The sequence below is a fragment of the Pan troglodytes genome, chromosome 8 (genome assembly GCF_028858775.2).
Source record: "Pan troglodytes isolate AG18354 chromosome 8, NHGRI_mPanTro3-v2.0_pri, whole genome shotgun sequence".
NCBI lineage: Eukaryota > Metazoa > Chordata > Mammalia > Primates > Hominidae > Pan > Pan troglodytes.
In genome coordinates this window covers 80,538,592-80,550,821 of record NC_072406.2, presented here as the reverse complement: position 1 = coordinate 80,550,821, position 12,230 = coordinate 80,538,592, and the positions used below count along the sequence as shown (strand labels likewise).

General features: G+C 42.4%; 1 protein-coding gene across 17 annotated transcripts in view; it reads left to right on the top strand.

The window, feature by feature from the left end:
• PBLD (phenazine biosynthesis like protein domain containing) overlaps positions 1-12,230 on the top strand; it is a 70,185-nt gene that overhangs the window by 1,555 nt on the left and 56,400 nt on the right. The window lies entirely within an intron of this gene.

Sequence of the window (12,230 nt, the reverse complement as noted above, 5' to 3'; positions counted from 1 at the left end):
TCTGGCCTTCGCGTTTTCATCTCTCCCGCCGTCAGTGCCTCGGAGACTGATTAGCCTGTGGAGGCCGACGTTGGGTTGTTTTTTATAGTTTTGCGTTGTTGAAAATTGCGCTTCCAAGTGACACCTAATAAATAAGTACGTTTTGGTTTTGCTGTCATGTCACCAAGGTTCCTAATGACACATTATGGCTTTTTTTTTAAGTTCCAAAAAAGGCTGGCCGCGGTGGCTTACGCCTTTGAGAGGCCGAGGGGGAGGATCGCTTGAGCGTAAGAGTTGGAGACCAGCCTGGGCAACATAGTGAGGTGCTGTCTCTAGAAAAAATACAAAGATTAGCTGGGCGTGATGGCAGCGCACGGGAGTAGATGGGACTCCCGAGTAGTCCCAGCTACACAGGAGGCTGGGCAAAAGGATGGCTTGTGCCCTGGAAGTTGAGGCTGCAGTGAGCCGTGATTGCGCCAGTGCACTCCAGTCTGGGAGACCGAGCGAGACTCTTGTCTCAAACACAAAGAAAAACCCCGAATTTCTGCGCAGAGGGTTAAGGGGAAGCCTGGTAAAGAGATCAGTGCAAGTTCATCCTGGCTAACACGGTGAAACCCTGTCTCTACTAAAAATACACACACACACACACACACACACACACACACACGCCGGGCGTGGTGGCGGGCCCCTGTAGTCTCAGCTACTCAGGAGGCTGAGGCAGGAGAATGGCGTGGACCCGGGAGGCAGAGCTTGCATTGAGCCCAGATCGCGCCACCGCACTCCAGCCTGGGCGACAGAGCGAGACTCCGTCCCACCTCCCTTTCCCCCCGCAAAAAATCAGTGCAAGTTCAAGTACAAAGGTAGGAACATACGTGGGGTGTCAGGAAGATGGGGTAATGTTAGAAATGTGGATGAAGCTAGATTGTAGACAATCTTCAATGTCCGGCCAAAAGACTTTCAACTTTGTGGTACAGACATTGGGAAGCCTGTTGGGGGTAGGGTGAGAGGTGTTAACAACGTAGGAGGATGTATAATTTTTTCTCCCATGAGATCTGCAGTGTGTAGGATGGAGACAGGTAAGTTTCCATTACCTTCATTTAATGGAAACTTCATTTCAAAGCTTTAATTCATCCTCAAACCTGCTTAAGACGAGTGTGGGGCAGTAAGAATTCCCCAAGTCATGGTGCTCACATACCCCCAATGGCCCACTCCCTAAAAATACTCAGTGGAAGGAAGAAAGGACAGTGTTATCATCATTAAAAGAGATGGAAAACCAAACAAAGATGCTGTAGTAACAATGGCTCATATTTATTTTTCAGGGTTGTAAAGAGCAAATGGAGTACAGTGTGTAGCTTATGCTACACACTGTACTCTTACAACCCTGAAAAATAAGTATCTTCATTTTACAGATGAAGTGCCTAAGTCCTAGAGAAGTGAAAATAGTTGCCCAAGGTCACACAGTTGAGTGGTAGAGCTAGAATTGGAGCCCATAGGGTTTTACCCAAGGGCCAGGGTCTTAAAACACTATGAACCTTCGTGAGGTTACAAATAACTTATCTATAACTTAAGGAAACAGACATCATTTTTGGAAAATTGAGGTTATGTCGCCTAATTAACACTGGAGTTACCATTTCAGGAGACCTGTGGTTACTAGCTTGTTGGCTGGAGACTTTTTGAACAGGCCTGAAACTTTATAGTCCCATTATCACTGACACTGTGAGTCCCAAGACACTGTGAGTCCCAACCCCTCTCCCTCCTTTAAAAAAAAAAAATTGCTGTATTAATAAGACTCTAAGCTCCCACAATTCTGATGGATTTCTTCCCTTGGTCCTCCTGGGTTCAAGTTACATGGCTACTTCTATCCTTTCAGTTTTTCAACCGATTTGGCAGATGGAATTCTGTAATTTCCTTCACTCCTTGCTTGAATTCAAACAATTTGTTTTACTGCCTAATTGAATTTGGCATTCCTTCCGCATATTTTGTGTGGTTATGGGCCACAATCTTAAAATCATTCTAATGACATGACTGACTTTTCACTACCAAACTGCTGCTTGCTTGCTTCCTTGCTTGCCATAATTTCTTTGGGTCAGGCACTCTGCCAGTGTGCATACTCAGGAAGGACTTGAAATTGGTTTACACATTCCTTTTGCCTTTTTATTATTACAGTAGGAAGTTTTGAGTTAAAAAATACACTATATAGGCTGGGTATGGTGGCTCACGCCTGTAATCCCAGCGTTTTGGGAGGCTGAGGCAGGTGGATCACGTGAGGTCAGGAGTTTGAGACCAACCTGGCCAACATAGTGAAACTCTGTCTCTGCTAAAACTATAAAAATTAGCTGGGCGTGGTGGCACATGCCTGTAATCTCAGTCACTTGGGAGGCTGAGGCACAAGAATTGCTTGAACCTGGTGGGGCAGAGGTTTCAGTGAGCCGAGATCGTGCCACTGCACTCCAGCCTGGGTGACAGAACGAGACTCCGTCTCAAAACAAACAAACAAAAAAAAACCGCTACATAGTCATAAATGTACATTTTATTTGGCTTCCTATTTTACTACTTTTCTTAAAAAAAAAAAAAAGTCTTGTCAACGATCCTCATTTGCAAGTTGAATCCTGTAAATAAGGCTTGGTGAGACTGGCTCACCACTGCTCCAGTGATCCCTACAGAATTGTTTCCAGACCTATCTGTGTGGAATTGTTTCCATAGAGATGGTTAAAACCAAGGACTGCCAGCTGCTTTTGGGACTTTTTTTTCTCTTTGTCTTCCTTTTCATCATTCCAGTGCTTTCCTATTAGCATAGAGATCAGAGGGACCCTGGAGAGGATCTTGTTAGAGACCATAATGAGAGAAAAGATGAAAAAGGAGAAGGAAATAGAAGTACCCATGTGACCCAGAGGAAAACAAGACAACGAACACGTGATCATGTATTACACCATCAGGATGAAGAGGAGAGGAAAATTCCGTGCAGAGCCTGAGAGAAAAAAAGAAATTGAAAGAGATTACACTCTTCGGGGGGAGGGAAGGCACATTAACGAAAAATTGGTTAAGATATTTGTTCACATATCCCCAATGGCATTGTAAAGTACCATAAAAACTGGATTATCATAATCTTTTGCCTATGTAAAAAGCAAATAATCTAAAAAATGTAACAAAATCCACTAAATTTCATCTAATTAAGGTAGTTAATGCCTTTTAAACACTAAGTTTGTGTAAGACTGTGAAATGCTTATTCTTTGGTTTATATCCTATGTATCTTGTCTTTAGAAAGCACTAATCTCCTTTATTATGGTTCAACATTGTTTCTCGAGACAAGACTGAATTACACAGTTTATATTCTTGATACTTTTTTGTTTCTCTAAGTCACCTAAGTGTTCTTTGTGAATCTGGCAACCAAAAGGCCTGTTCAATCTTAATAATTATACTAAGTAAACAAATGAAAACTCCAAAGGAAGAAAGCACCTAAACATATTCTTTCTCTAATTTTTGAAAATAATTAAAATAATTGAACATTCTTTTTGTTCCAGTGAATTGCTGTGAAGGCTAGGGAAAGCAGCTTAAAAAGATAGCTACTTAAATAATTTTAATGAAATTATTGTACTGCTTTTAGTGTGTCATAAGCACATTAATAACTTTGAAAATACAGCATTGATAATACAGTAATAGACCATTTCCCCCAACGTGATTTTTTTTTTTTTTTTTTTTTGAGGTGGAGTCTTGCTTTGTCGCCCAGGCTAGAGTGCAGTGGCATGATCTCTGTTCCCTGCAACCTCTGGCTCCTGGGTTCAAGCGATTCTCCTGCCTCAGCCTCCTGAGTGGGATTACAGGCATGCATGACCACGCCCAGCTAATTTTTGTATTTTTAGTAGAGACGGGGTTTCACCATGTTGATCAGGCTGGTCTTGAACTCCTGACCTCATGATCCACCTGCCTCAGCCTCCCAAAATGCTGGGATTACAGGCGTGAGCCACAGCGCCCAGCCCCAACCAGATTTTAAGCTTCTTGGTGGTAGATAAAAATATAGATCTCATTATTCATATACCTATGTTTTTAAGTCTGCAAAAAATAATGATGGTCACACTGGGGGCAGGGACACTTTAAGTCATTCATTTTCACTGCAGTCTTGCAAAGTTACTGTTTCATGGACCAAGAAATGAAAAAGCCAGGAGATAAAGTAGTGTTTCAAAGTTTACCAAAAAAGTAAATGGCAAAACTTAGACTTGACTTCATAATCAGGGAGTCCCAGTTCTGACACCAGCTACCAGTGAATTGATTCTGAACCAGTTAACTTTTCTGAACCCCAGTTTTTGTTGTTGTTGTTGTTGTTGTTGTTGTTGTTTTGTAGTGGAGTCTTGCTCTGTCGCCAGACTGGAGTGCAGTGGCGCGATCTCGGCTCACTGCAACCCTTGACTCCCTGGTTCAAGCAATTCTCTTGCCTCAGCCTCCCGAGTAGCTGGGATTACAGGCATGTGCCACCACACCCAGCTAATTTTTGTATTTTTGGTAGAGATGGGGTTTCACCATGTTGGCCAGGATGGTCTCAATCTCCTGATCTCATGATCCACTGGCCTTGGCCTCCCAAAGTGCTGAGATTACAGGCGTGAGCCACTGTGCACGGCCACCTCAGTTTCTTAATCTCTAAAATGGGTTGTTAGGTTATTATATAGGGGGTGGAGATTAGTAATTGAAATAATGTTAATTCTAGTTCCATGCTGTTTTATTTATTTGTGTTTGTCCTAGCATTGTTAATGAATCTGGTTCATTCCTGCTAAACTCATTTAATAGCAGTGAATTTAATAGAATTTTTAAAGTAAGTACAGTATCCTAAGAACTACATTGGGAGCCAGGACATTATTCCAGTGAAATCTGTAACTCATATGAACTATTCTGTGGGCAGAATAAATAATATTTCCGATGTAATGTGCTGCTGATTTTCCAATATAGGCAGATGCAGCTGTTATTAATAAATGGAAATTGATTTGAGAGCATTACTGAATTCCTAGTAGGTCAGTATATGTTTCCATCCATCCATAAAAAATACAAGTACAGCTTGGCACAGTGGCTCATGCCTGTAATCCCAGCACTCTAGTAGGCCGAAGCTGGTGGATCACTTGAGGTCAGGAGTTCAAGATCAGCCTGGGCAACATGGTGAGACCACGTCTCTACTAAAAATACAAAAATAATTAACCGGGCATAATGCTGCATGCCTGTAATCCCAGCTACTCGGGAGGCGGAGGTTGCAATGAGCCGAAATTGCACCACTGTGCTCCAACCTCGGCAACAGAGTAAGACTCCATCTCAAAAAACAAAAACAAAACAAAACAGAAAAATCAAGTACATTCTATAATGTTGGATGAGCTAAAAAAAAAAATGCAAGTACATAAAGTGAACCTGTCCCTGACTTTCAAGAGCATACAGATACATTTCATTACATAGATAAATTACATTAAACTATAGCAAGTGAGAAAATAGGGTAAGCACAGAGTGTTTGGGGAGCACAGAATCTGGCCATTCACACAGTCTAGGGCTTCAGAGAAAGCTTTCTGAAGGAGACAACTCATGAGTTAAGTGTTGGAGGATAAGTAAAATTTAGTGGGGCAATGAAAAATAGGAAAGGCATTTACAGTTGAGGACGCAGTAAGATCCAAGGCATGGATGTACAAAGTAACGGCAGAAGTGGAAACTCTAAGCAGGTGAAACATTGTAAAATAAGGAAGTAGGTAGGAACCAGATCTTGGAGAAGTTTGTGTGCTACCCTAGGGAGCTTGGCTTTTAAGATTGATGATCAATGTAGTGCTTTTTGGGTTTTTTTGTATTGTTTTTGAGATGCAGTCTCACTGTGTTTCCCAGGCTTGAGGGCAGTGGCATGATCTCAGCTCATTGCAATCTTTGCCTCCCAGGTTCAAGTGATTCTCCTGCCTTAGCCTCCTGAGTAGCTGGGACTACAGGCATACACCACCACGCCTGGCTAATTTTTGTATTTTTAGGTAGACATGGGGTTTCACCATGTTGGTCAGGCTGGTCTCAAACTCCTCACCTCAAGTGATCCACCTCTCTTGGCCACACAAAGTGCTGGGATTACAGGCATGAGCCGCCATTCCCGGCCAATGTAGTGGGTTTTTGTTTTGTTTTGTTGTTTTCCCTGAGACGGAGTCTTGCTTTGTCACCCAGGCTGGAGTGCAGTGGCACAGTCTCAGCTCACTGCAACTTCCGCCTCCCGGGTTCAAGCAATTCTCCTGCCTCAGCCTCCCGAGTCGCTGGGATTACAGGTGCCTGCCACCGCACCTGGCTACTTTTTGTATTTTCAGTAGAAACAGGGTTTCACCATGTTGGCCAGGCTGGTCTTGAACTCCTGACCTCGTGATCTGCCTGTCTCGGCCTCCCAAAGTTCTGGGATTACAGGCGTGAGCAACTGCGCCTAGCCCAATGTAGTGTTTTAATTAGATAGTTCTGATTAAAGTGTGGAGAGTTGGCTGGGCATGATGGCTCACGCCTGTAATCCCAGCACTTTGGGAGGCCAAGGCATGTGGATCATTTGAGGTCAGGAGTTCAAGACCAGCCTGGCCAACATGGTGAGACCCTGTCTGTACTAAAAATACAAAAATTAGCCGGGCAATAGTGGCACATGCCTGTAATCTCAGCTACTTGGGAGGCTGAGGCAGGAGAATCGTTTGAGCCTGTGAGGCGGAGGTTGTGGTGAGCTGAGATTGTGCCACTGCACTCCAGTCTGGGCGAGTGAGACTCTGTCTCTAAATAAATAAATAAATAAATAAATAAATAAATAAAGTGTGGAGGGTAGATATTGGGAGGGTAAGAAGAGAGAAGACTAGGAGAAGGACCAGTAGAGATGATGAATACTTAAACTAGAGCAATGGTATTAGGGATAGATACAGGAGGCTCTCTTTAAGAAATATTTGGCTGGGCACAGTGGCTCACACCTGTAATCTCAGCACTTTGGGAGGCCAAGGTGGGCAGATCATGAGGTCAAGAGATCGAGACCATCCTGGCCAACATGGTGAAACCCCATCTCTACAAAAAATACAAAAATTAGCTGGGCATGGTGGCGCGCACCTGTAGTCCCAGCTACTTGAGAGGCTGAGGCAGGAGAATCACTTGAACCCGGGAGGCAGAGGTTGCAGTGAGCCCAGATCGTGCCACTGCACTCCAGCCTGGCAACAGAGCGAGGCATGGTGGCGCACACCTGTGGTCCCAGCTCTATCTCAAAAAAAAAAAAAAAATTAGGAGCTATTTATCAGCAGGGTTTAGTGCTTGAGTAGAAAGGCTGTGCATGGGTGAGTGAAAAGAAGTCAAGGATGAATTATTTTTGGCTTAGGGTTGGATGCTGAGAATTTTAACTGACATAGGAAATATAGGAATATTGGGTGTGTTGGTTTTGAGATGCCATGTACTGTCTGAGTGAATGTGTCTAGTAGGAAATTAATCTGGATAGGAATGTAGATTTGGCATTCATTGACATATATTTTGCTTTTATACTTCAAAATAAGTTTTTTGGGATGGCCTCAGGCTAAGTAAATTTGCTGTGGAATCTGTTGTAAAAACTAGAATGAGAATTTATTATTTACAGTGAAGAATATAACTATCAAACAAATGGAATGCAAATTATCCCAGTGTTTTTGTGGGGGATACTTCTGAATATTCTACATAAAAGGAAGTATACTCCATTAGTTATTATTGCTGTGTAACAAATTGCTCCAAAACTTAACAGCTTAAAACAACAAACTTTTATTATTTCACAATTTCTGTGGATCAGAAATCTTGGGGCAGCTTAGCTGGATGCTTCTAGCCCAGGATCTCTTTTTCTTCTTTTTTGAGATGGAATCTCGCTCTGTCCCTCAGGCTGGAGTGCAGTGGTGCGCTCAGCTCACTGCAACCTCTGCCTCATGGGTTCAAGCTGTTCTCCAGCCTCAGCCTCCTGAGTAGCTGGGATTACAGGTATGCTCCACGAAGCCTGGCTAATTTTTGTATTTTTAGTAGAGACGGGTTTTCCCAATGTTGGCCCAGCTGGTCTTGAACCCCTGACTTCATGTGATCCACCCACTTTGGCCTCCCAAAGTGCTGGGATTACAGGCGTGAGCCACCATGCCCAGCCTAGGGTCTCTTATAAGGGTATAATTAAAATGTCAGCTGGAGCTTCAGTTATCTCAAGGGTCAACTAGGGTAGGATCTGCTTAAAAGCTCACTCCCATGGCTATTGGCAGGCCTCAGATCATTTAAAAAAATAAAATTTTAGGTTTTTGAATAGTTGTAGATTTATAGAAAAGTTGCAAAGATATTACATAGAATTCCTATATATGGCTCACTCAGTTTCCTCTGTTAACATCTTATATTTGGCTGGCACAGTGGCTCACACCTGTAATCCCAGCACTTTGGGAGGCCAAGGAAGGAGGATTGCTTGAGACCAGGAGTTTGAGACCAGACTGAGCAACATAGTGAGATCTCATTTCTGCTAACAAAATTTTTTTTTTAAGTTAGTCAGATGTGGTGGTGTGTGCCTGTAGTCCCAGTTAATGGAGAGGCTCACTTCAGCCTCTCAAGGTTGCAGTGAGCTATGATTGTACCGCTGCACTCCAGCCTGGATAACAGAGTGAGGCCCTGTCTCAAAAACAAAAAACAAAACAAAACAAATCTTACATTGATGGTAGCATCCATGCTACATTTGTCACAAGTTATGAAATTACATTGGTCCATTACTTTTTTTTTTTTTTTTTTTTTTTGAGACAGGGTCTCGCTGTGTCACCCAGGCTGGAGTGCAGTGGTACAATCATGGCTTATTGCAGCCTCGATCTCCTAGGCTCAAGCAATCCTCCTGCCTTAGCCTCCCAACTAGCTGGGACTACAGGTGTGTGCCACCATGCCTGTTTTTTTTTTTTTTTTTTTAATTTTTTGTCGAGACGAGATCTCTCTATGTTGCCTAGCCTGGTCTTGAACTCCTGGGCTCCAGTGATCCTTCTACCTCAGCCTCCCAAAGTGCTAGGATTACAGTTGTGAGCCACCGTGCCTAGCTCTGGTCCATTACTATTAATTAAACTCCAAATTTTATGTACGGCTCAGTAGTTTTCCCCTAATGTCCTTTTTCTGTTCCAGGATCCCATCCAGGATACCACATTACGTTAGTCATCATGTCTCCTTAGCATCTGCTGGTCAGGTATTTTGTGGAATATCCTTCAACTGGGTTTTTTTCTGATGTTTTTCTCAGGATTAGACAGGGGTTATGGGTTCTTGGGAGGAAAACCACAGAGGTAAAGTGCCATCCTCTTCACATGGTAATAACATGACTCTTTACCTTGATCACCTGGCTGAGGTAGTGTTTGCTAGGTTTCTCCACTGTAAAGTTACTCTTTACTGTCTTTCCATGCTCTGTTCTTTGGAAGCAAGTTACTGAGAGCAGCCCATACTCAGGGTCCAGGGGAAGTTAAGCTCCATCTCCTGGAAAGGAGATTAGGTAGTTAGCTAGATAAGCTGTTTGGAATTCTGTAAGGAAGTTTGTCTCTTCTCCTCCATTTATTTATGTAGTCTTTTATTTATGTAAGTATGGGTTATGGATATTAATTTTATCTTTGGGTTATAATCCAATACCGTATTGCTTCTTTTATTACTCAAATTGTTCTTGCTTCGGCCATTGGGAGCTCTTCCAGGTTGACTCCTGTATTCGTTTTTATTTATTTTTTTGAGTACTGGTTTACTTTGTAGTACTAGAAGAGATTCCAGCCTCACCTGGTCTTTTCCCTGCACTTATGCTAGAATCAGTCATGTCTCCAGGAAGCTCCAGGTCTTTTTACTACTAGAGAATGTTGTTTAATTTCCACATTTTTTTGAATTTCCCAAATTTCCTTTCCTATCTGTTATGTAATTTCATTCTATTGTGGTTGAAGGACATGCTTTTTATTATTTCAGTCCTTTACATTTATTGAGACTTCTTTAATGGGCTAACAAATGGCCTACTCTGGAGAATGTTTCATGTGCTCTTGAGGAGAATGTGTTGTCTGCTGTTGTTGTGGAGTGTTCTGTAGGCGTCTGTTGGGTCTAGTTGGTTTATAGTGTTACTCAAGTCTTCTGTTTCCTTGATGATCTTCTGTCTAGCTGTTTCATCCACTGTTGAAAGTAGGCATTGAAATCTCCAGCTACAGTCAGTTCTCCATACCTGTAGGTCCTGTATCTGTGAACTCAATCAACCATTGATCAAAAATATTAAAAGAAGAAAGAAAGAAAATAAAAAGAAAAAAGAAAAGAAAAAAAACCTAAAAATATTAAAAGGGGTCGGGGCTGGGGGTGGTGGCTCATGCCTGTAATCCCAGCACTTTGGGAGGCCGAGGTGGGTGGATCACCTGAGGTCAGGAGTTCCAGACCAGTCTGGCCAATGTGGTGAAACTCCATCTCTGCTAAAAGTACAAAAGTTAGCTGGGCGTGGTGGTGCGCACCTGTAGTCCCAGCTACTTGGGAGGCTGAGGCAGGAGAATTGCTCAGACATGGGAGGCAGAGGTTGCTTTCAGTGAGCTGAGATTGTGCCATTGCACTCCAGCCTGGGCAACAGAGTGAGACTCTGTCTCAAAAAAAAAAAAAAAAGGGGGTTGAGCACAATGGCTCATGCCTATAATCCTAGCAGTTTGGGAGGCCTAGGTGGGCAGATTGCTTGAGGCCCAGGAGGTTCAGACCAGCCTGGGCAACATAGTGAAACCCCATCTCCATTAAAAAAAATTTAAAATAAAAAAATTAAAAGAAAGAGAAATACAACAATAAAAATACAAATAAAAAGCAATATATTGTTACAAGTATTGACATAGCATTTACATCATATTAGGTATTATAAGAGTCTAGAGATGATTTAAGTATATGGGAGGATGTGCATAGGTTATATGCAAATACACACCATTTTATATAATGGACTTGAGCATCTTTGGATTTTGATATCCACAGGGACTCCTGGAACCAGTGCCTTGTGGATACCAAGGGATCACTGTATTGTTGTTGAATTGCCTGTTTCTCCTTTTAATTCTATCAGTTTTTGCATCATGTATTTTGGGGCTCTGTTGTTAGGTGTGTATATGTTTATAATTGTCTTATCTTCCTGATGGATTCTTCCATTTATTGTTATAAAATGTCCTTCTTTGTTTCTACTAACAACTTTTGTCTTAAAGTCAATTTTGTCTGATATTAGTATAGCTGCTCCAGCTCTCTTTTGGTTACTTTTTTCATGGCATATCTTTTTTCCACTCTTTTATTTTCACCTATTTGTGTCTTTGAATCTAAAGTTTGTCTCTTAGGTGGGCGAGTGGCTCACGCGTGTAATCCCAGCACTTTGGGAGGCCGAGACGGGCAGATCACCTGAGGTCGGTAGTTTGAGACCAGCCTGACCAACATGGAGAAACCTCTTCTCTACTAAAAATACAAAATTAGCCGGGCGTGATGGCACATGCCTGTAATCCCAGCTACTTGAGAGGCTGAGGCAGGAGAATCGCTTGAACCTGGGAGGCGGAGGTTGCCGTGAGCCAAGATTGCACCATTGCACTCCAGCCTGGGCAACAAGAGCGAAACTCCATCTCAAAAAAAAAATAAATAAATAAAAATAAATAAATAAATAAATAAATAATTAAAAAGTTTGTCTCTTATAGAAAGCATTTAGTCAGTTTTTTGTTTTGTTTTATCTTTTTCTTTGTTTTTGAGATGGAGTCTTCGTCTGTCGCCCTGGCTGGAGTGCAGTGTTGTGATCTCAGCTCACTGCAACCTCCGCCTCCCAGGTTCAAGTGATTCTCCTGCCTCAGCCTCCTGAGTAGCTGGGCTTACTGGCACACACCACCACACCTGGCTAATTTTTGTATTTTTAGTAGATGCCACCACACCTGGCTGATTTTTGTATTTTTAGTAGAGACGGCGTTTCACCATGTCGGCCAGGCTGATCTTGAACTTTTGGCCTCAAGCAATCCACCTGTCTTGGCCTCCCAAAGTGCTGGGATTACAGGCCTGAGTCACCAAGCCCAGCAAGTTAGATTACTTTTTGAAATCCATTCTACCGATCTTTGCCCTTTGTTTGGAGAGTTTAAGCACTTAAATGTAATTACTGATAAGGTAGAGTTCATGACTGGTATTTTGATATTTGTTGTCTACATGTCTCATGTCTTTGTTGTTCCTTTTACTCCTGCATTACTGCCTTCTTTTATGGTAACTTGATATTTTCATCCTTTTTTTTTTTTTCACTCTCCATCAGTGGAGTCCCAACTAGATATTTTCTTGTGTTCCAT